The sequence below is a fragment of the Bubalus kerabau genome, chromosome 10 (genome assembly GCF_029407905.1).
Source record: "Bubalus kerabau isolate K-KA32 ecotype Philippines breed swamp buffalo chromosome 10, PCC_UOA_SB_1v2, whole genome shotgun sequence".
NCBI lineage: Eukaryota > Metazoa > Chordata > Mammalia > Artiodactyla > Bovidae > Bubalus > Bubalus kerabau.
Window position 1 is genome coordinate 12,603,012 of NC_073633.1, and position 25,450 is coordinate 12,628,461.

Below are 25,450 nucleotides of genomic sequence, written 5' to 3' on the forward strand. Positions count from 1 at the left end.
TAAACCATTTTCCCCTTCACCTGTTCCTCATCTTAATTCATCAGAGGTGAGAATCCTCATCCTAATGCCACAGCACACCAAGGGTTCTCATCACTTTACCTACCACTGGAAATGAAATTCTTGTTACTATCTGATGGGTAAATAATCCAGTTCCAGAAACCCATCTTGAGGTTTGGAGATTCATAGGTTTTAAGTTTCTGCTTTCTAGGGCCACTCTGGTATCTACTTTTTAAACTTGGGTTCCCTAAATTCAGGGGCTTCCCTGGTGGCTCAGACAGTAAAGAATCTACCTGCAATTCAGGAGACCTAGGTTCAATCCCTAGGTTGGGAAGATCCCCTGGAGAAGGGAATGGCTACCTCCTCCAGTATTCTTGCCTGGGGAATCCTAAGGAGAGAGGAGCCTGGCAGGCTGCAGTCCATGGGGTCACAAAGAGTTGGGCACAACGGAACAACTACCACTCCCTAAAATCAGTAATGAAAACAAAAAATAGGGTGCAGGTAGCTTGAGAGGTAACCACAGGATGATGGGGAAGCATGGAGAGTTATAAGAGAAATGTGTGCCAGAATAAAGAGTCTTTGTTTTGTTAACTCTAAGTAATTGTGTGCCTTTCAAATAATGTTTTCATTTTATATTTATAATCGTGAGTGTGACAAAAGGTATTCCCACATGGTGAACTGTTTTCGACCCTCACCTCTAGGTTTTTCAGACCCAACTTCTTCATTTTTTTAACTTTACCATTTTCTGTCAGTTAATGTGAGGAAAATGTTACTATAGACTTTATTTCATTGGTTGACTTTTGACTTGAAGACTCAGGAAGTATTTTAAACTTACCTTTGAAACGTAACATTTTCACTACCCCTATATATATGAGTGTGAGTCTCTTTTGGCTTGAAACAGTAAGCTAAGCTTGGAGTTTATCCTGAAGGCATGCAAGAGAGGCACATAGTAAGATTTATATTTTAAGCATACCACTTCAGGGAAGGATGTGGGATGTGTTGGGGGAAAAAACCTACTAGAGACAAGTAGACCAATATTGCAATATTGTGGACCAAAACTGAGATATTTTTAATATTCAACCAATTCATCATGTAGCAGAAAATAATAAGCAAGAGAATGGATGGATGATGTAATTGGTACATGTAACCACAGTGGAGTTGGGGTTCCATGTCTCCCTGCTGTCTTTTCCTGACCATGGTGTGCTGGAGGAGCCTGGGCTGCTGCTCGGAGGGCACCATCCTTGTGGTCCCCACCTTGAAAGAGTAGTGCTCCCCAGGTGACCCCTTGCATGTCCCTGGGATAAGAGGGAGACACTGGTGGCAGAAAAAAAATGGCTCTCTTCCTATGGGAATTCTCAGGCCTTAGAAATTTATTCCTATTTCTCAGAACTTTTAGGAAGAAATAGTAGATGGGTTTATCTCAGAATTTCCATCCCTTTTCAGAATCCATTAGTCCACCATCCTGTATTTTGTTACGGTTTATGTGTATCTGTTTACCTTAAACTATTACATGCCTCTGACTGTGCAAGGCTTGCAGTTATTCAGACAGGACCCACTGGACCCATTTCACATTTTCCTTCCCCCAAGGGCTGTAAAATGTCAAGGACCCACGGTGCACTTTCTGGCTGCTTCACTCCACCCTGCACTTGCAATTTCTGTTCATGTACAGTTGACTTTACAGTCAGAATCAAACCTACATGCTGTAGGACATGCTAAGGAATGGTGATGTCTTAACACAGGAAATACTGTTTTTCTAACTGCCACATCTTGAAGGGTGGGGGGCAGAAAAGGCAAAGCAGCGTGAATGACAGCAATACAGGCCTTCCTGTTCTTACTCACCCACCAGGGTCCCTATCCAAGGCCTGTGTTTGGAAAGCAGACCCAGCCAGAAGAACAGTGGAAGGCGCCCCTGCACGGACAGCCTTGTCTGGGTGCACCTCTGTTGGACTCTTGCTCAAAGTGCTGGCAGGGCTGGGGCGGTGGGGGTGGTGTTCATACTGCTGGTTTGAAGGCCTGATGTGACTGTTAGGGCGAGCATCTGGAGGTTTATCTTTCCAGGGGTCCGTGTCCCCTGCCATGGTCAAGGTTGACGTGATCTGACCCTGGTGATCAGACATTCCACACAAGTGTCAGAAGTTCTTCCTAGCTTCTTCTGCCAAAGGAAAATGATAAATGCACAAAAGAGCTGATTTGGCTCTTTTCTGAGATAGTTAAAAAGAATAATAACAACAAAACCGTTTTGATTTTATTCTGTGTCTTATTCTGCAGTAGGAGAAAAGGAAACCATTGTATGTGTGGTTGGGGGATACAAAGTCTGGTTCACGGGTCTAGGGTCCAGCATCTTGTCCTCAGAGAAGCCAGGTCATGGCACTGCAGCCCGTTGGCTTCGTCTGGGTTGATGTGGGATGAACCAGGCTGCCTGTATCTGTGAGTGATTTAATTAATTTAAAATCTTCCTCTCTTCCCAACCACACATCCTTTTCATTCCTCAAGTCACCACTTTTATGAAGACTTCTTAGACTGTACAAGGGGTATGGTCTAACTTGGAGGACAGAGGAAATTTAGATGAGAGAGAGCCTAGAAGGAGCCTTGCCTTTGCAGCTCAACTGTAGTAATCTTGGTGGCAGAAATCCGATCTCATGGTTTTTATATTCCTTCCATACAGCTCAGCACAGTTCTGGGCAGATAGTAGGTCTCAGTATGTACGTGGAGGGATTGAAAATTCAAACGTGTAGTATGCCACTTCTGTGAGGCATTTAGGGTAGTCAGGTTCACGGTGATAGAAAGTAGAAGGGTGGGTGCTGGGGGCAGAGGAAGGGGAGTTCATGTTTAATGGGTACAGAGTTTTAGTTTGGGAAGATGAAAAAGTTCTAGAGATGGCTGGTGGTGCTGGTTCCACAGCCATGGGGATATACTTAATGCCAGGGAACGGTCCACTTATTTACTTACATTTTGCCTGTTCTTTGCCATTATGATTTATTACAGAACATTGAATATAGTTCCCTGTGCCAAATCTCTTAATAGTGAAGTCTCACTTATGAAATAACGGGACTTAAATTTATGCCTTTGATTTTTACTTTTTTTGAAACCTGTCATCTTTCCAAGAAATGATTCCTCTTTATGTGTCACGTGACTGTTTTTTATTGTTAGAACATGTTGACCAGATCCCTGACCCATGGTCTCCAACTGGTTCTGTTTCAGACCAGTGTGTGCTGGTTTTACAAATGTGACTTTGTCATGTGGGTGTTACCTCCAGTGCCTTCTCCTTATGTCGTTAGCTACATGTCTTCAGGCGCCCGTTCTCTTGTGTGTGTTGTTGGAGGCGGCATGGATCCGTGGGAAGGTCATGCCCTCGGAAATCAGCCTGCCTGCCTGTCAAGTGGCTGAACTTTCCTTTTCTTCTGTGTAAAATGGAGATAGTCTATTGTAGAGGTTTACAACTTTTTCTGTGAAGAGCCAGATAGTAAGTATTTTGGGTTTTATGGGTCAAGAGTCAAAAGTCTAGGAAAACACAAGGAAACAAACTCCTCTGATTTCTTAGAAAGAAATTCAAGATATAACCCTACAATATTTTGTAATACTCGTATTACAGGTATCCAAAAAGAGCGGAAACCTGTTTTGCTTAACTGAGGTTCAGAGTTAGTGCTCCTTGTTATTAAAGTTGCTTGCAAATGCGCATCTCTTCATCCTGGTTCAGGACATGAGAGCAAATGAGGTTCGGGGTCGGCAAGGCTGATGGGCTCAGTAGATGCATGTGGTGAGAGATGCAGATGTTTTCCTCGGCATATTTGCAGTGAACAATACCGTGAAGACACACAGGCTGTGGACGCTCCGTCTTTACGAATTTGTGACCTTGACTCCGAGGCCTCCTCGTGCTCCCGGGTGTTCTCATTTGCGTCCGTTGGAATGCACATCAGCAGATCCCACATCCAGTTCCACCAATTTAATGTCTTCTCAGCTCTGCAAGGATTCTTTCATGAGTTGTTAGTAGTTCTTCTCAGTCTGTGCATGGAGGCTCGATCTTCAGTCCCTTCCCAACTCAGCGTGAGGGTGTTGACTCCTCACAGAAGCAGCAGCAGAGTGGTTACAGGGACATCTGAGATCATTGAGAGCCAAAGAAAATCGCCTCCGGTCATTTGCCTCCTTCTTAATTGACTTGATGTTGCTCCCAGTGTCCTTAAGAACAACTGTTCTCACCAAAAGGCCAGTGGTGTTAAATATATCTTCTCTGGGTACACTTTTTCAGCTGCATCTTGTTGTGGCTTCTTTTTGGTCTTTGGATGTGGGGTATCTTTTCTGGTAGATTCCAGAATTATTATTATTTTTTTTTAATCTATGGTTGTTCAGCAATGAGTTGTAATTTTGATGATTTTGTAAGAAGGGGTGAACTCACATCTTTCTACTCCACTATCTTACTGGTCCTTCTTGAACTTTTTTCAAACTATCCACTTTAAAAGGTTTAAAATAGTAAATTTTATGTGTATTTTACTCCAAAAGAAAATAATGTTTTTTTTAAAACGCACATACCATAGAAATTTGAACCTCTTCCCTATTTCTCCGTTTAGCCTCTCTACCCGGTGCAAAGGTGCAGAATCAATGTGTGGTGTGAATGAAATTTCCAGTTCAGGACTTTATTGACGGTCCAGTGGTTAAGACTTTGCCTTTCAATGCAGGGGGTTTGGGTTTGATCCCTGGTTGGGGGGCTAAGAGCCCACATGCCTCGAGGCCAAAAAACCATAACATAAAACAGAAGCAATATTGTAACAAATTCCATAAAGACTTTTAAAATGATCCACATTAAAAAAAATTTTTTTTTTTCAAAGAAATTTCCAATTGATATGCTTGCTGGGAAGGCTTCAAATACTGGGCTCATTTCACACTTGCTAGCTCTGTTTTTTAAAACGTGGGAACATTTGCATCAGGCGTTTGGCTTAGATCTGTCTTTGTGCTTCGAGCCTGCGTGAGAATGGTTAGGAAGGAGTCCAGATGCCAACCAGCATCGCCGGTGTTAGCGCTGCCCTCAGAGTCGTAGGGAAAGCAAGTGATGCTGCAAGTGTGGGTATATTACTTAAGATCCAAAACACTTGAACCTTTCAAGTTAGTTTGGTTTTGTTGCTCATCTGTAAAATGGGGACAATAATAGTACTTTCCTCCACTGAGCTGTTATGAGGGTTAAATGAGATGAATTACATGAGCTACCCAGGACCTGTCTATAAATGGCAGCTGGGTAGGTACTATTTCATTTTGTGGCTTCAGCATGGCTTTGAGCAGAATGCAAGTAGACTACTGGTCCTTGTAGACCCACAGTGCCCTCGTCTGGGACATGTAATCCCTCTTGTAACAAACACCTGGAGAATACCAGCTTGCTGGCTGGAGGAGCAACCTTGTCAGAGAGAGCCTGACAGCTCTTTTTTGCAGACTGACTTCCCTGCTCAGCCAGGCACAGTGCCAGCAGCTGCTGGGCTCGTAAGTCCCCTGTCGTGCTGTCTTTCATTTAAATTGGAAAGATCTTGGGAAAGGACTGGACAAGACCCAATCTTGGCGGCCTTCTCACCAGCTTGGTCAGGTGAGACCGGATTTGGCGGCTCTCTTTCACTTTGGAGGTTAGAGTTGGGGAGGGCAGTTTCCAGGGAAGAGGATTGCTTTTTCCTGGAAAAAAGCAGTGTTGAGCCAAAAAAAGAGCCTACCAGTGTGCACAAGTGCTCTGGGTGAGTCAAAGGAAATCAGCCACGGGCCCCACCCTCAGGACGTGACTGATGACCTCTAGGTCATGGACGCCTGTTTTCAAAGAACAGTTGCCTTTGGTTTCTTCTTTTCCCAGGGAGTTGAGCATATTGATCTTAAGGCTTTTCAAGGTTTGGCATCTAAAATTTTGACCTTGGTTTAATATGAAGGGGGAACTTACAGGTTGCAAAGACGAAACTGAAAAAAAGTGAAAACATGTAACGAAAAATACTTGAAATAAACTCAAGGCCCCATTAACATTCAATCAGCACTTCCAACAGAAGCTATTTTTATATTCCTATTTACTAGCATGATATACTATGGTTATTTTTCCCCATGACTCAAGAGGATGGGATAGTTTCCCCTTTCTTCAAACAGTTCTTAGTTTGAATGTGACACAGAGTCCCCATTTTCCCCATAAATTGTATATTTATAGCACTTGGGAATAGCCAGAGTGCTGTGTGTCTCCTAAAAGTACTTCTGTATTTGAATTATGGAGGAAATGACTTAATAGAATTCTGAATTGTGGGCACTCTTGATGGAGCAGGAGCAGAGAGGAGAACAGGACTCGGTGTTCCGGGCCGGGGTCCTGTCTGTTCTGAACACCATCCCTGAGGCTCCCCTTGGCCATGTGCGCCTCGGGCAGGGCGCTGGGGGCAGGCGGCCCAACTGGTTCGCCAGGCGAGGCTGTGGGCGTGAGCACAGGCTTCACATCATGGGCTTGGCTGCAGCTCTGCCCTGTCCTGGCTCTGAAAGCTTGGGGCAGTGACTTCCCCTTTCTGCTGCTTTTGGTGTTTCCTGTCTAAACTGGCCTAACAGGAGTGACACCTGGGGTTATGGTAAGAATCTGAATAACACAGGGAAAGCTCTTACCATAGTGTTTGGCATGGAGGGAGCCATAAGAAATGGTTCTTGTTCCCGAGGGAGGTTCGGAGCAGGGTGCACGTTATCTTCTGTCCCTTGCATCCTTCTTCCCGGTCCAGTGGCCTCCTTTGGAAGCCCAGTGGCCCTTCCTGAGACCAGCTGAGATCTCTCCTTGGGTGGCGGTGCCCTCAGAAACCCAAGTAGGATCCAAGGTGGGTGATGTGGCACAAAGATGGCCCTTCTAAGCCCACCTCGGTCCAGGCCTCCACTCCGCCTTTGTGTGCATGCAGGCTGGTCCTCTGCATTACGTGAGACATCACACGGTGGCCCAGGGCCAAATACATATTAGCCTGGAGGTCCTCCATGTAGCAGATGACCCCTTTACAGCCCTGCACTCTAGATGACAGCGGGCAGCTAGTGAGCATTTAGGAACTAGTTTTTTTTGTTTGTTTTTAACTATATTACTTTATGTTCTTCTTGGTTGCACTGGATCTTTCGTTGCAGTGCGTGGGCTTCCTCTAGTCCTGGACAGCAGGGGCAGCTCTCTGGTTGTGGTGCTTGGGCTTCTCGCGGTGGCTTTCCTCCTTGTGGCACAGGCTCTAGGTGCGTGGCCCTCAGTAGCTGCAGCACCCAGCCTCAGTAGATGTGTGCATGGGCTTAGTTGCTCTGTGGCATGTGGACCAGGGATTGAAACCCATGTCACCTGCATTGGCAGGTGGGTTCTTATCCACGGTGCTACCAGGGAAGTCTAGGAACTTGGTTTTTTATTGTTGTTTATTAAAACGAGTTTTATAGTATAATTTATATACAACAAAATGCTTCCATTTTAAATGTAAAGTTTGGTGAGTTTTGAAAAAATGTATACCGCCATGTAAGTACCACTTGAATCCACATACAGAATATTTCCATCAACCCCCCAATGTTCCCTTGTATCCTGTTCCATTAGTCTCTCCTTTTTCCCACCCCCCAGGCAACTGCTGATTTGCTTTCTGTCACTGCAGAAAAGTTTGTATTTTCTAGAATTTCACATAAATGTGTCAGGCTTCCAGTGCTTTTGAGAGTCATCCATGTTTTTGCAGTATATCCATGGGGTCTTCCTACTTATTGTTGAGTTTTATTCCATTATATAGATATGCCACAATTTGTTTATCCATTCCCCTGGTGATGGGCATTTGGGTTGTTTCTGGTTACGTGTGTTGTATAGCTAAACATTTGTGTTCAAATCTTTGTGTGGATATATGTTTTAATTTCTTTTGGGTAAATGCTGGGAGTGGAGTTACTGGGCAATATGGTAAATACAGTATATGTTTAAATTTATAAGAAACTTCCAGAATGTTTTCCAATGTAGCAGCAGTATTTTACACTCCTACCAGCAATGTCACTGACCCTTGGTATTGTCTGCATCTTTTATTTTGGTCATTCTAGTGGCTGTGAAGTGGTGTCTTATTTTGGTTTTAATCTGCATTTTCCTAATGGTTAATGATGCTGAGGTCTTTCTGTGTGCTTATTGGTCATTCATATATCTTCTTTGTGGTGTCTTTGCAAATATCTTGCCTATATTTAATTCGTTTCTGTCTTCACAGTTGAATTATATTAGTTCTTTTTATATTCTGTGTATAAGTCCTTTGTGAGATATATATATATGAATGAGAGGGAGAGGAAACATTTCCTCCTATTCTGTGGCTTTATTTCTATTTTCCAAGTAGTGATTTTTTAATGAGCAAAAGTATTAATTTTGAAAAAGCCTTATGTTCCAGTTATGTCCCTAATGGTTTGTGGCTTTTAACCTGAGAAATATTGGCCTATACCAAATTTACAAAGATTTTCTTTTAGGTTTTCTTCCCTGATAGCTCAGTTGGTAAAGAATCTGCCTGCAATGCAGGAGACCCCAGTTCGATTCCTGGGTCAGGAAGACCCACTGGAGAAGGGATAGGCTACCCACTCCAGCATTCTTGGGCTTCCCTTGTGGCTCAGCTGGTAAAGAATCTGCCTGCAATGCAGGAGACCTGGGTTTGATCCCTGGGTTGGGAAGATCCTCTGGAGAAGGGAAAGACTACCCACTCCAGTATTCTGGCCTGGAGAATTCCATGGGGTCGGTTGCGAAGAGTTGGACATGACTGGGCGACTTTCACTTTCAAATTTAGTTTATGGTTTTCAATTTCATATGTTGTCTATTACCCATTATGAGTTAATTATTGAGTATGCTGTGAGTTGAGGCTCAATACTTGTAATTTTTGCAGCGTCCCTTTCCCTATGGAAATGCCTGGGCACCTTTGCTGAAAATCACATACATTTGTGGGTCTGTTTCTAGATTGTCTCTCTTCTGTTGATCTATATTTCCCTGTCATACTGTCTTGATCACTATATTTTATAGAAGTCTTGAAACTGCTTTGGTTGTTCTAGGTCATTTTCATTTCCTTTAAAAATGTAGAATCAGCTCATCAAGTTCTAAAAGAAAATCTACTGGAATTTTGATTGCAATTGTGTTCAACCCATGAATCAATTTGGGAGAGAATCACCATCTTAGCAATATTGAACCTTCAGATCCATGAGCATGATATGTATGCCTGTTAATTTAGGTCTTCATATTTTTTGCAGTGTTTTTAAAATTTCAGTGTATAGGTTTTGCACATACTTTGTCAAATTGACTACAAAGCATATCATGTTTTTTGATGGTATCAAGTAAGTATATATTTTATTTCATTTTCCAAGTGCTCATTGCTGGTATATAGAAATATAATCAAGTTTATATATTGACCTTATATCCTATGACCTTTATAAGTTCAACTCACTAGTTTTAGTAGCTCTGTGTATGTGTGTGTGTGTGTGTATGTATGTAGATTCCTTAGGATTTTCTAACATAATAAAAATATTTGTGAACAAAGATTTGTTTTTTCCCCATCCATTATCTGTGCTTTTTCTTTCTCTTTTGAGCCTTTTTTGGGGAAATCATTAGAGCTTGCAGTGCTTAACAGAAGTGATGAGAGAAAGCATCCCTGTCTGTTCACTTTCTTAGGGAAAAGTATTCAGTCTGTCACGGGGAAGCCACAATATTACCTGTAGGTTGTGTGTAGATGTGCTAAAATTTATTAATAGTCTGCTTTTAATTATTACCATGTTCTGGCAATTCTGAACATGTCAGTGATAAAGTACCATCTCCCAATTGTTTAAGTTCCAAACAATTCCTGAGTTACTGTTGGGTTTTTTTAATGTATATGAAAGCTTGGAATTCACACATTTGTATTGATTATCTGTTAGTAGCTATATTTTATGGGGAAATGAGGAAATCCCTAGCCATAAATTGCTCCGCTGTTCCCTGCACACGCACTGTGACTTGGCGGCATGCATTCTTAGGAGAATGCGTTTGTAACGTGTTGAAGTCCCTCCAGCTCACCTCGGGTACAGTCTGTGCCTCACGTGCCTGGGGTGAACTTGCTCCTGCATTTACACAGTAAAGTCCAAATAAAGAGTTACAGCACGATAAATGCAAAGATGAAGCAACAGAACTTCACTTACCTCAGTTCTATGGTCTATATGACTATTGGAGTTTTTACTTATGTCTTAAAATTTAAGACACTTATGACAGTGGAACTTCCTTGGTGGTGCAGTGGTTAAGATGCCTTGCTTCCAATGCCAGGGCCACGGGTTCCATTCCTGGTCAGTGGAGTTCTGCACGCCCTGCCGTGTGGCCAAAAAAGGAGAAAAAATTAAACAGTGAAACTGTGAGGTGTAATATTTTTGTTTGCTAAGGGCAAATTTTAATTCATACAGGAACTATGTTACTGAATTGAGTAATATCCTTAAAAATTGAAGTTTATTCATCTTAATTGCTCTTCTTATTGCTTAATTGTAATCCTCGTTTTTGTGATGGGCCAATAGGTAGGTCTAAGTTTTTTTCCTTTTAACACATTATTGACCGGGGGATTCTTGCAGAAACTGATGCCTGTGGTGTTAATACGTCTCTGGTCAATAAGCGTTAAACGTACATTAATGAAGTAGGAAAAATAGTTGTTATGTTTGCATGTTTGTACTGTGTTATCTTATTTTTTATTGCTTACTTTTGTTTTATTGGCAAACTTCCATTCACAAAGTTCAATAAGAGAAAACTCTCGCTGTCAGCAGTCCTTTGCTGGTCATCACTGTTGTTCATTCCAATTCATGATTATTCAAGACAGGAATTTAATGCAGTAGGGGAGCGTCAGCTGCAGCCCTGGTGAGCTGGGGCCTGGGCGGCGCCAGCCCTGGGCAGTGGTCAGCCCGCACCTCACCCCGCCAAGCAGACAGAGTGCGCTTTGGTTGGTTACTTGCGGGTTATTATGTTTGTCTTCTGGGGAGCATTTTGAGTTTTGCTCTGAGGCAGGGGCACAGATAAAAGACAGACAGGTTAATGATTAAAAGACATGAGGTGATTTTGTGAAGTTCTAGTGGAAAACCCTGGCCTGGGAGTCAGGAGACTCTGCCCTCCCATCACCTCATCTGCTTTTCACCTCTCTGGGGTTGAGTGAGGCCATCTCAGTGATTTCTTCTGCTTCTGAAATTCAGTGGCTTTCTTGTCTCGTAATAAAGTATAAAGGGCTATTATTACTGTCGTTGTTCATATCAGTGGACAAAGAAGAGGCCCTGGAGACATTGACCAGTGGAAGGGAAGGACAAGGCAATTATATATTTAAGCATTTTCTGTGTGTGTGTGTTACATCGCTTCAGTTGTGTCTGACTCTTTGCGACCCTATGGACTGTAGCCCGCCAGGCTCCTCTGTCCATGGGATTCTCCAGGCAAGAATGCTGGAGTGGGCTGCCATTTCCTTCTCCAGAGGATCTTCTGGACCAAGGGATGGAACCCATGTCTCTTATGTCTCCTGCACTGGCAGGCAGTTTCTTTACCACTAAAGGCAAACGAAAGAGTCTTGTCCTCAGCCACTTCAGTGACGCTCACTCCTGTCATGATGCTGACCTTGCACCTCATTTGCAGGGCTCTGGGCCTTTCTTATGGAGAAGGAAATGGCAACCTACTCCAGTATTCTTGCCTGGAGAATCCCAGGGACAGAGGAGCCTCGTGGGCTGCCGTCTATGGGGTCGCACAGAGTCGGACACGACTGAAGCGACTTAGGAGGAGGAGGAGGAGGGCCTTTCTTAAGTTAGATTGCAGAGGACAGACAGATGGTGGCTAACTCATGATATGTCTGCCTTTGAGGTTTCTCCTGGGTGCTTAGCTCAAACCCACCTCTGCCAGGGAATTTTCTGTGGCTTCAGACAGCAGAGGGAGAGGCTGTTCTGTCCCTGGCAGAGGCAGATATAATACCGGAGGTCAGAGCCTCTCCAAAGATGTTCATGGATTACCAACATCCTTATCACTTGGTGTGCTTCCAGACTTACAGATCCAGAATCTAAGGTGAGGTTCCAGGGATCTGCTAATAAACTGTTTCCAGGAGGTATAAAGCCTTCTGAGGTTTGAGCACCATTCATGTGGGAGGGTGACCACGAGAGTGAAGATTTGAAAATGGTTCAAAGCTGATACAGTACAAATATATTACTGAACATATTTTACTGCCTTTGTTGTTTCACAATATCTTGTAATTATTAAATAACCAGTGTTTTGTCCTTCAAGCTCATCATTCTGCAAAATCAAGAGATGTCATTTTAGGTAGTATCAAGTACTATGAGAAAATAAAATGAGATGACTGATCATGACAAATCATAAGGTGACATTCACCACATGGAATCCATGGCCTGAATAAAAGGTTAGGGAAACTATAGTTGGCTAATGAGAAAGTCAAGTTTAATTAATTGTCCTCTGATGAGCAGATTTGCATTGGGATTTGGCTCCTGAGCTCAATAGCTAATTACAAGCTAGCTTGTGAATAGTAGGTAATCTGCCTCCACAGTTTCACGTTGGAGATGTCACAATTGCTATTTGTTGAAGGACAGCCAGGCAGAGGGACTGGATACCAACCGGACTTCTCTAGGGGCATCCTGAGATAGTGGTCTTAGAGAATGGATCAGCTGTCACCCACAGACTAAGATAGAATCTGTAGTTTTGAAGGATGTGCTGTACCTTTGTACAAGGCAACGTACCTGGTTGCCTTTAAATCATGGAGGCAATAGGGACTGTAAAATGGCCTCTAGTTGACCCCCTTCTACTAGCCATGATGTGTCCAATTATTTCAGAGAATGCCATCTTCCCCTGTTCTTCTAGTTCTACCTCCCATTCAGACTGGGTTCCCGTAACTTACCATATCAAGAGCATTTGACCGCATTCAACACCCGGTCATCATAGAAGCTCTCAGCCGTCTTGGAACAGAAGAGAACTCCCTGAACCTAGGAAAGGGCCACAACAACAGCAACCCAGCTTTCAGCTAAGAACACAGTGAGTGCTGCAAGACCGAATGCTTTTCCCTGATATCAGAAAATCACTCTGGCTGTAAAGAATGGGATGTAGAGAGCCGGGCTAAAGTCGGGGATTTAGTGGCATATGGCACCCCACTCCAGTCCTCTTGCCTGGAAAACCCCATGGACAGAGGAGCCTGGTAGGCTGCAGTCCATGGGGTCGCGAAGAGTCTGACATGACTGAGTGACTTCACTTTCACTTTTCACTTTCATGCATTGGAGAAGGAAATGGCAACCCACTCCAGTGTTCTTGCCTGGAGAATCCCAGGGACGGGGGAGCCTGGTGGGCTGCCGTCTCTGGGGTCGCACAGAGTTGGACACGACTGAAGCGACTTAGCAGCAGCAGCAGCAGCAGGAGGTTACTGCAGTAGTTTGGGCAAAGATAAAAATTAGAACTTGGGTGTTAGCAAGAGAAATGAGAGGTATTTGAAAGGTAAAGTAGACAAGGCTCACAGATTTATCTAGCAAGGGAATGTTATAAGGACAATTCAACTGGGTAGATGGTGCTGGAATATTAGGAGGATGGCAAATACCATTTTCTTCTGCAAAGACCCCTACCCTCTATACCCAGAGGCAATTACAAGAGTCTGGTATCTGTGGAAGAGATGTGTATGCCGAAGAGAAGCATTTGAAAATACTAAAATATACAGCCCTCCTGGGTGGTGGAGTGGTAAAGTGTCTGCCTACAATGCAGGATACACAAGAGACACAGGTTTGATCACTGGGTCGGGAAGACTCCTGGAGGAGGAAATGGCAACCCACTCAATATTCTTTCCTGGAAAATCCCATGGGTAGAGGAGCCTGGCAGGCTATAGTCTATGGGGCTGCAAAGAGTCAGGCACAACTGAGTGAGACTGTGTATCTCTGACAACACACGGGCATTGAATGAGAAATACAAGTCTTGGGAAATAAATTGTTGGGAAGATGTGCCAATACAAAAATACTGGAGAAAAAGTGAGAATGATATATTTCAAGGTGCTTTATAACAAAGCTCTTTAACATACTATCTCATTTAAGTATCACTAGAGTTGACTCATTGGAAAAGACTCTGATGCTGGGAGGGATTGGGGGCAGGAGGAGAAGGGGACGACAGAGGATGAGATGGCTGGATGGCATCACTGACTCGATGGACATGAGTCTGAGTGAACTCCGGGAGTTGGTGATGGACAGGGAGGCCTGGTGTGCTGCGATTCATGGGGTCGCAAAGAGTCAGACATGACTGAGCGGCTGAACTGAACTGAACTGAAAGCTTGTAAGATAGATTTTTTTTGATACCTGTTTTTGAACGAGCAATTGGAATCTCAGATTCATTGTCATTTGTCCAACACTAATCAATGGTGGAAGAGTTTTTTTTAACCTATGTCTTCAGATTCCAGCCTCCCTGATCTTTTTCAATGCTTCAGTGAAGGTTAATTTCAGCTTTGAATAGAGTCATCAGAAAGAATTCACATCTATACAGACTGCTGCTGCTACTGCTGCTGCTAAGTCGCTTCAGTCGTGTCCAACTCTGTGTGACCCCACAGACGGCAGCCCACCAGGCTCCTCTGTCCCTGGGCTGCTCCAGGCAAGAATACTGGAGTGGGTTGCCATTTCCTTCTCCAATGCATGAAAGTGAAAAGTGAAAGTGAAGTCGCTCAGTCGTGCCCAACTCTTAGCAACCCCTAAGGCAATGGCAACCCACTCCAGTACTCTTGCCTGGAAAATCCCATGGACGGAGGGGCCTGGTAGGCTTCAGTCCATGGAGTCGAGAAGAGTCAGACACGACTGAGGGACTTCACTTTCACTTTTCACTTTCACGCACTGGTGAAGGAAATGGCAACTCACTCCAGTGTTTTTGCCTGGAGAATCCCACGGACAGGGGAGCCTGGTGGGCTGCCGTCTGTGGGGTCGCACAAAGTCGGACATGACTGAAGCAACTTAGCAGCAGCAGCAGCAGAGCCTCTCTTATCAACTGTTTCCCTTTTCTCCCACCAGCTTAGGTAAATCCTACTTACCCTTCAAGGCTCAGTTCAGATTGTTCAACTCCCATGAATCTTTCACGCCCGTTCCTACACACTGATTTCTTTCATATTAAAAAAATTTAATTAACTTGATTTCATACCATATATCAAAAGCAGTATTTCAACATGTAATCAATATAAAAACTGAGTTGTTCTACAGTCTTTTTTCCTCAAGTCTTTGAAGTCCAGTGTGCATTTTACCCTTATAGCACATCTCTGCTTGGACACGTCCATGTCTCCACTAGCGGCTTCTCCGCCTCCGTCTCCTCTTCCCTCCGCCACTTGCTCCGCCTCCATCACCTCTTCTGCTGCTACTGAGAAAACAGTATCTTTTCCTGTTGTCACTCCCTTGGCCTGCAACCCCACCACAACCTGACGCCCCAGCCTCTGCCACAGGCCCCGAGCGCCTTCTCCCCAGCAGGGCCTCGCAGCTCTGCACTCCGAGAGCCTTTCCAAGCGGCTGTCCACTGCCTCCTGGGCAGAGGCTGCTTCCAGGCCCTCCGTGAGGGGGCGTCTCTTCCTGCTCGGTTTCGGCGGCTTTGTGGCTGGGACCCGTATGGACTGGGACCTGGGCAGTGTGCTCACAGCTCGAAGGGTCCTAGGGCGCACCCCCTCCCCTGGACCTGGGGCAGGGAGAGCGTGCCGGCCCCCTGGATGCCACCACCTCTGGCCGCCGTCCCCTGTGTTCCTTGGCCTCCTCCTCCAGCACCTGGCAGGTCTCCTGGACAGGGCAGCAGGAGGCTATGGGCCTGGTTACCCCAGACCAGGCGGCTGGCTGGAGAAACGTGTTCCCTCCTCTCACCCTCGGACCTCCTCACGGAGCTTGTGTTTTGTGTCACTCAGTGTGTGTGTGTGTTTGCCACAGTCTATTTGAACTGTGGTGGCTCAGCGGTGATCGCCTGCCAGTTCAGAAGACACAGGAGACACGAGTTCACTCTCTGGGTCAGGAGGAGCCCCTAGTTGAGAGAATGGCAGCCCGCTCCCGTATTCTTGCCTGGGAAATGCCATGGTCAGAAGGAGTCTGGCAGACTATAGTCCATAGGGTCGCAGAGTCAGACACAGCTGAGGACGCACGCATATTTGAACTGTTACTTACGTATGCATCCATTCATTTGTACGTTCATTATTTTATTCAACCCAGAATTATTGAATGCATACATTTAGAGGCACTCTTCTACATGGTAGTTCTGTATCTAACTCTTAAATCCTCAGTTAAGCTTGAAGATGTTGTTTGTGGCGGTGGGAAGACCCAGATTCTGGGGCAGAACATGAATGTAGGGCCAACTGAAGGGGAGAGTGGTGGACTTCCCTCTCAGCTTTGTCCTCTTGGGTCTGCACGCTGGCGAGTCATGCGGTGCTTCAGGGTGCTCTGGGTGCAGAGGAGGGATGGTGTCCACCTCGGGGGGCTGAGCTGGGTCTTATGTGAAGTTCAGGTGACGAATGAAAGAAGAATTTCATTTTCTAAGCCATTGCTCTGCCTGGTCCTTAGACCAGTATCCTCTGTGTTTAAACTGGGGAGCGGGAATGACCATCTTAGTGACTCGAACAACGACAACCGAGAGTCAAAAGACGGAAGATTTCTGTAATTGTGAAGGATATAGTGACTGCACGTGGGCTTATAGAATCCTCCCAGTCAGAGGTGCATTTTCACCCCCTTCCCCTCCCCTGGACATCAGATGGAAGCTAACCTCGGAAGGGTGAGCATAGCCACAATAGACAAGCATCACCTTCGCTGTTTTCCCAGGCATGGGGGAGGGGAGAAAGCTGTACTTTCTCAGTTCTCCAGCTTTCTCTGCTGTCTTAGCCTGTGTATTCCTAAAGGAAAGCCAAGATGAAGGGTCACAAACAGGTAGTCTGAGAAATTATACTAGATACCAGGAATGAGGGCTTCCCTGGTGGCTCAGATGGTAAAGAATCTGCCTGCAATGCTGGAGACCCGAATTCGATCCCTAGGTCAGGAAGAACCCCTGGAGGAGGTCATGGCAACCCACTCCAGTATTCTTGCCCAGAGAATCCCATTGGCAGGGGAGCCTGGTGGACAACAGTCCACGGGGTCGCAAAGAGTCAAACACAACTGAGCAGCTAACACTTTCACCAGGAATGAGGAATGGGACAGTGAAACACGGAAGGCAGAAAAGCCACTAGAAGAATGTCATGTTAATCCACAAATGACCAAGAAGTGCATGAAAAAGTGCTCAATATCACTAGTCATCAGAGGAATTCACATTCACGTCTCCATGAGACACCCCGGAATGACCACTGAGATGGCTAAATTACAGAGACTGGCAGCTGCAGAGGTTGCTGAGAATGTGGAGTCATTGGCGCTCTCATAAATTATTGATAGAAGCATAAAGTGGGCACAGCCACTTAAAAACAATCTGACCATTTCTCATAAAACTAAACGTACATGTCTATGACCCAGCGATTCCATTCCTAAAAACTTACTCAGTGAGAATATCCATCCACAGCCAGACTTGGGTAGGAATGTTACCTACAGCAGCAAATATGAAGATCAGCATATTTACAGGAGGATAGATGAGCAAACAGGTTGCTGTGCAATATTGTTCTCTGCAGCATCAGACTTTACTTTCACCACCAGACACATCCACCACAGAGCATCATTTCTGCTTTGGCTCAGCCTCTTCATTCTTTCTGGAGCTATTTCTCTGCTCTTCCTCAAGAGCATATTGGATACCTTCCAATCTGTGAGGCTCATCTTTCAGTGTCATGTCTTTTTGCCTTTTCATACTGTTCGTGGGGTGCTCAAGGCAAGAATACTGGAGTGGTTTGCCATTCCCTTCTCCAGTGGACCACGTTTTGTCAGAACTCTCCACTATGCCCCATCTGTCGTGGGGGACCCTGCACGGCATGGCTCATAGCTTCATTGAATTACACAAGGCTGTGATCCACCTGATCATTTTGCTTTCTGTGATCATGGTTTTTGTTCTGGAGGCTGTGGGATTGTAGTTCTTGTTTCTGCTGTCAGCCCACTGATGGATGAGGATAAGAAGCTTGAGTGTTTTTACAACATAGCATTTGGCTTCCTCCAGTGGGTGATGAGAGAGAGAGAGAGGTGGCATACAGCCTTTTATGACCTAGTCCCAGAAGTTACACAGTCACTTCCACCTCATTCTGTTCCTTAGAAGTGAGTAACTAAGTACAGTCCATACTCAAGGGGAAGGGGGTTAGGCTTCATCTATTGAAGGAAGGAGCATCAAAGAACTTGTGGACATATTTTGAAACCACAATGTATTTCCAGTAGAGTTCAACCTTTGTCCTTACATGCGTATCAGTTCTGCATTAAATCCATTCTGTCCAGTCGCCTTCAAACTTTGGCCAGCACAGGGATTTAATACAAGGTTAATAGAAGAAGTTACATTCCCTGTTGCTGCAACTTGTCCCAAGTCCATAATTAATCTTTGTCATCTCCCTTCCTGCTATCTGTCTGTATTTCCCTTATGCTCATCTGGTTCTTTGACTGGCTTTCATTGTTTTCTTGAATGGATGACTGACACCCTTGTCTGTGAAGTGTCTGGGCCTCTGGAAGTGTCTGGCCTTCATTTTGTAAGGCCGTGATTGTTGCAGTTGCTCATTTCATCATCACTGATCACAGAATCACCAGCTGATATCCCAGTGAATCTCTGTGTTCCAGATATACTCCTCTTTATGCTCCATGAAGAGCTAAGTCTGCTCTTAAATAATCAGAGTCAATTACTCTTGCCAGTATAAGAACACCTTTCTTTGCTTGCTAGTCTACTGCCATGAGGAGGCCAAAGTTAACAAGTGGAAGTCTCAAGTTCAGTGGAAGGCCTACTATTTTCCCTAAGGAAATAATTCTCCTACCTGAACACAGAATGGTTAATTCTACAGAAATTTATATAAAAGAATTATGGTAATGGGAAATGCAAATTTTAACTAGATTAAAAGGGGTGATGGTGAGTTGGGGGCCGGTTTTCTGCTAATCCTGGACCAGTGTTGCTGGACACTGGGGACGTGGCACTGTGGACATACCATAGAGTATGTACATCTGTACATGCCATACATATACAGTATTCTGGAGAACAGCATCCTAACAAGAGGATGTTTGCCCTGAGTGGACACTTAAGCTGAGTTATTTGAAGAACTTTCCAAGAGCTGCTTCCAGCCACGAGGGAGTGAGCCAGTTCTGGAATTACCTTTTGAACCTGAGCAAGTAGAAAACTAAACAAAATATAGGAAACATTTTCAAACATTGGAGAAGAGTTGTGATCCCTGAGAAATGGAAAACAAATGGAGCAAGGGCTACGATCACAGAGGCTTTCTGCTTGGAGGTAGCTCCAAGGCTGGGCTTCAGACAGGGGAAACTGTATATATGGTTCCCATAAAAAATTACTAACATCCTCCTGACAGTTTATTAGTGAAGGTGCCTTCAGATTTTAAAACTGTCTTCAGTATTACAGGGAAAAGAACAGAGTCAACTATTAGAATGTTGCCATTCTTTTAAAAAGTTACAAATGCTTGAGAATGTTTCAAAATATTTTGTTATAGAAAATGTTAAACATACACAACATAGAAAGAATAGAATAATGAATCCCCGTGTGTCCGCCAGCCTCTTAGGGCCTCTTTACCAAGACTCCAAAGAAATCTAGAATTCTGGGTTCACACTGCAGGTGGCTCAGGTGGCCACTCAAGAGAAGAATGTTTTCTCACTGTTTCCTTCACAGCTTGAGTGATCACATTGCCTACCCCAAGAAATGGATTTCTTCCCCTCCGGTGGGTTTGTCTGCTCAGGTTGTCTTTAACCAGAGGGGGTCAAGGCCAGAGATGAAGAGGGGTCTAGCTGTGCCTACTGGAGGGAGCAGTGTCCTCCTGTTTCTTAGTAATTCACTGTAAATCAGTTCTGATACTTGTCAGAGTTTTATTTAGCTCTGTTCTTATTTTCCTTCTGTTGGAACATCATTCGTTTTTCTTGGACTGTGGGATACAGTCCATGACCTTCACCTGGGCTCCAGCATTACTGTCTGTAGTATTTCACAGTAAATGAATTGGTATAACATCGCCCATCTTCCTTCTATATTGTTTGACTCTTGCATTTTGATCAGCCTAGGCTGCTCACTGTTTTCCATCTTAGTTCAGGGAAACCAGGAAAAAATTGCTTTGAAATTGATTTTTTTTTTTTTTTTGGTATGTTTTTCTAATGAAATTCTGTGATGGCCTTGGTTGTGTTTTTCCAAATCTCCTCCCATCTCACTTCTGTTTTCACACTGAGATGCAGTTGTTTTTCACACTCTGGAGCACAGAAAAAAATATGGACTGAATTCTATGCTGAGCAGAACCCATTTGGACCTCTGGGTTTTATTGGGGGTACTGCATTTGAAAGAACATATTGGCAAATAGGAGTGTGTCAAGGGGAGAGCGAACAGATTGATCTGGGAGCAATATATGAAGAACTAACCATGGAGAAAAAACAACCTGGGGAGATGCAGTAGCTATCTGCAAAAGCTGTACTGAAAGCTAACTGTGAGAAATTGGAGAAAGGCAAATTTAGTTTTATAAGATCCTTGTCTTATAAATTCTAAGAGTAGATTAGATTAGAAATATCCAGCATTCTAACTAGATTGTCTCATAAAGAAGTGTGTTCTCCTCCCTGAGAGTCAGATAAAGGCCAGATAACATCTCTTAGGAATATACTTACAGAGGCTGTTCCCAGTAACAACAGAAAACCTGTTTAGAGCACTTATTTTGTGCCACGTATCATTCTGAGCACCTTTCCTCTCTTACTAATTTAATCCCCAATGGCAGCCTTTTAGATAGGCGCTTTAGATTCATAGACTCTTATTCTAAAGGCTTAATAGAAAGGTGCATGGCACATCTATCTGGTGTTAGAAAACACCCCCATGGAACTATCAAATACATTAATATTTCTGTGATAAGGCATGTGAATTTAACATTAAATAGAATACATACATGAATGGGTTAGATTTTGCTGCAAATGAATTCAGGTCAGCTCTTCTCGTGAAATAGGTTTTGACATTATTTTTTCAACATTATTTATTTAAAAATGTATTTATTTATGTATTCATTTGGCTTTGCCAGGTCTTAGTTGGGGCATGTGAGACAAGTTCCTTGGCCAGGGATCGAACCTGGGCCTCCTACATTCAGAGCACAGAGTCTTAGCCATTGGACCACCAGGGAAATCCTTTGAAATAATTTTAGATTTACAGATTCTGAATTGTAGATGAGGGAATAGGGTCTCATTTTGTTATCTTTAGTTTGCTAATGAATACACTGATCAGATCAGATCAGATCAGATCAGTCACTCAGTCGTGTCCGACTCTTTGCGACCCCATGAATCGCAGCACGTCAGGTCTCCCTGTCCCTCACCAACTCCCGGAGTTCACTGAGACTCACGTCCATCGAGTCAGTGATGCCATCCAGCCATCTCATCCTCTGTCGTCCCCTTTTCCTCCTGCCCCCAATCCCTCCCAGCATCAGAGTCTTTTCCAATGAGTCAACTTTTCCCATGAGGTGGCCAAAGTACTGGAGTTTCAGCTTTAGCATCATTCCTTCCAAAGAAATCCTAGGGCTGATCTCCTTCAGAATGAACTGGTTGGATCTCCTTGCAGTCCAAGGGACTCTCAAGAGTCTTCCCCAACACCACAGTTCAAAAGCATCAATTCTTCGGTGCTCAGCCTTCTTCACAGTCCAACTCTCACATCCATACATGACCACAGGAAAAACCATAGCCTTGACTAGATGGACCTTTGTTGGCAAAGTAATGTCTCTGCTTTTGAATATGCTATCTAGGTTGGTCATAACTTTCCTTCCAAGGAGTAAGCGTCTTTTAATTTTATGGCTGCAATCACCATCTGCAGTGATTTTGGAGCCCAGAAAAATAAAGTCTGATACTGTTTCCACTGTTTCCCCATCTATTTCCCATGAAGTGGTGGGACCCGATGCCATGATCTTCATTTTCTGAATGTTGAGCTTTAAGCCAACTTTTTCACTCTCCTCTTTCACTTGCATCAAGAGGCTTTTGAGTTCCTCTTCACTTTCTGCCATAAGGGTGGTGTCATCTGCATATCTGAGGTTATTGATATTTCTCCCGGCAATCTTGATTCCAGCTTGTGTTTCTTCCAGTCCAGCGTTTCTCATGATGTACTCTGCATATAAGTTAAATAAACAGGGTGACAATATACAGCCTTGACAAACTCCTTTTCGAGGCATAGGGATTAAATAACTTGCACAAAGTCGTACTCTTAACCATCCCATGTGCTGCCTCTCACTAAGCTCCACCTCCTCTTACTGAGTTGAACTAAGTGCCACCAGGTGTCTCTTCCAATTCCGGGAGCCTTGATTTCCTGACCTCTGACTCCAACCTGTGCCTCAAGCTCTTCCCACCAGCTAGAGATGCATTAGGGAGATGCAAGATCTGTTCCTAGAGGCCATGTTGAAATAAGAGAGATCTGGAAAAAGGAGATGGCTTCTTTCTACTCCAGGTAGATTGTGTCTCACGGGTGGCATCTTAGTGTAATTGCCCTCCATGCACTAGGCCGAGCCAACTGAAGAGAAAATGACATGTCATTATGATTTGTCTTCAGTGAACTTCCCTTTCATATCTTTCCACCTGTTACCCAGACCACCACCGCCTGAATCCTGATGACTTGGGACTGCCTCCTTTCCATCCATGTTCCAGGAATGATTTTCCTAGAAAGGAGCTGATGTCTCTTAACCTTTCTTGCACTATCTAGACATGCATTTTGGAGTAGTAGAAAGAAAATGGATTTGTACATTCAAATATCTGAATTTAGGTCCAGAAATGCAAACTTGGGCAGTCACTGAAACTCATTCATCACTTTGTGAAATGAGATGGATAGTACTTACCCAGGGATGAATTCTGATTCTATGGGCCTTGAAGTTTATCCTCTTTGGGGGACCCTTTTTAAACAAAAGAATACAAAATTGTGAATACAAATTGGGTGGGTACAAAATGTGTATTTATTTAGAAATGATGCCCATGGGCATATAAGGGAAGTACAATGCTTTGGAAGTGAAGTGTAAAGAAACCATCATATTAACAAAAGATCTTTTTGTGTGTATATGAATATATCACTTGGGCCCCTTACCAGAGTTAGGAAGGGGTCCATTCAGCGAAGGGTCTTGAAGCTTAAGATTTATTAATATCATGATAAATTTGCTTCTTTCTCAGCCTCATAGAGTTGTGAAAATTAAATCACAAGACTAAATATATGAAAACCTGTTTTGTAATTACTAAACATAGTTGTATGTATACTTGAGTGTTCCCATTCTTCACAAGAGCATTTTAGATGAGTTCACAGTTCAGTTCTCTGCACTGCAGAGATCCAGGGAGCCCAGTATTCTTCTTCTAAAGATCGCTCTTGTAGCTCAGTGTGCGGCAGGATGGAATTTCCATGTGCTGTCAACTGGACATCTTCTTCATCTCTCTCTCCCATGTTGGGTTTCTTACTTCCTGCATGCCTCCTCGTCCTCTTTCTTGGTTTAGACCCTCTCCTTTTGGTGGGTCTTATTCTCCAATAGCTTCCTGAGGAAGGTTATTTGGGAGGTAAATTAACTGAGACTCTGAATGTCTCAAAAGTCTTTATTCTAGCCTTATAACTAACTGATAGTTTAAATGAATCTAGACCGTAGGTTTAAAGTCATTTCAAATCAGAATTTGGAAGGCATTCTGTTATATATATATATATATATATATACACATATATATATATTTAGCTTCTGGTATTACTCTTGAGAAGTTCTGGGAATTCCAATCCCCAATCAATCCTTTGTACCTGAAGATTTTTCCCCTTTGGAGAAGGTCTAAGAATCCACAATAGCATATGCGGTTGATTAGATTATTGCTCAGATATATTCACTGTTCTCTCTTTCCCTCCCACTCAGGTGAGTGGACTGTGCTTCCCAGCTGTTGGATTCTAAGCTTGGCTATGTGGCTTACTTTGGCTGACGGGATATTAGCAGACTGTTGCAAGCAGAATTTGAAAAGCACTTATGTGATTGAACTTGTGCTCTCACGTTTTGTCATCAGAAGCAGCAGAACACGCTGATGACTAGCCCACTGGTTCTAATAGATGGAACAAGGCCAGTCAGTCCTGGCCAAGTTCAGCCTAAATCAGCAAAGCTGCCCAGCTGAGCCTAGCGGAGATCTGCCAACCCTCAGCTGATTCACAGATGAATGATAATAAATTGCTGTTATTTTAAGCCACTGAGTTTTTGGATGTTTGTCATATAGCATTTTGTGGCAATGGCTTTTGGTGTCAGGGATTGGTATCTATTGGTATTAGGAATTGGTATCAGCAGTAGGATATAGACAGAAGAGGAGCAAAAAAAATAAGTAGCATTGGTTTGGGGACTGAATGGTAGGCAACAGAAGCCTAATAAGAGGCTGGAAATAAAATCTAGACCTGTGTTATGTAGGAATGAAATGGTTCGTGAATGTTTGGTAACTTGGGATATTCACCTAAAAATATTTGGATTTGTGCTGAGAGATCTACAGAGAAAATAATGGAAGGGTGAACTCATCGTATGTAGCTACAGATAATAGACGTGCAAGAAAGAAATGAATTCCTAGGTGAACCAGCCAGTTTTCAAGGAAAATGTAGATGAAATAGAGTCCAGGACTAGCTGAGTTGGAGAATAGCTTTTTCACCTTCAGCTGGTGGCTTGGTGGCGAGTCAGCTGCATCGGCCCCTCTGTCCTGGGGTGCTCAGCGGTCTGTCCTCATGCCTGTGCGGACTGGAGGTTTGCCACTGCTCCTCACAGGGCTCCAGAGGGCACCACTGTCTGAGGACTTACAGATTGCTTGTCACCAACTCAAAGGACATGAATTTAGGAAACTCTGGGAGATAGAAGCACAAGTTGGAATCAAGATTGCCGGGAGAAATATCAATAACCTCAGATATGCAGATGACACCACCCTTATGGCAGAAAGCAAAGAACTAAAGAGCCTCTTGATGAAAGTGAAGGAGGAGAGTGAAAAAGTTGGCTTAAAACTCAACGTTCAAAAAACGAAGATCATGGCATCCGGTCCCATCACTTCATGGCAAACAAATGGGGAGACAGTGGAAACAGTGTCAGACTTTATTTTATGGGGCTCTAAATTCACTGCAGATGGTGACTGCAGCCATGAAATTAAAAGACGCTTGCTCCTTGGAAGAAAAACTATGACCAACCTAGACAGCATATTAGAAACCAAAGACATTACTTTGCCAACAAAGGTCCATTTAGTCAAAGCTATGGTTTTTCCAGTAGTCATGTATGGATGTGAGAGTTGGACTATAAAGAAAGCTGAACACCAAAGAATTGATGCTTTTGAACTGTAGTGTTGGAGAAGACTCTTGAGAATCGCTTGGATTGTAAGGAGATCCATCCAGTCCATCCTAAAGGCAATTAGTCCTGAATAGTCATTGGAAGGACTGATGCCGAAGCTGAAACTCCAATACTTTGGCCACCTGATGCGAAGA

The 25,450-nt window shown here is 43.9% G+C and overlaps 1 long non-coding RNA gene across 2 annotated transcripts in view; it reads left to right on the top strand.

Moving 5' to 3' along the window:
- LOC129620860 (uncharacterized) overlaps positions 1–24,184 on the top strand; it is a 48,857-nt gene extending 24,673 nt beyond the window's left edge. The window contains exons 4-5 of one of the 2 annotated variants that reach the window (XR_008698754.1): positions 12,779–12,949; positions 23,871–24,184. This is a non-coding gene — a long non-coding RNA (uncharacterized LOC129620860). The remainder of the gene's footprint in view (positions 1–12,778; positions 12,950–23,870) is intronic. The other variant, XR_008698753.1, reaches the window with a different exon arrangement.
- The last annotated feature ends 1,266 nt before the right edge of the window (positions 24,185–25,450 follow it).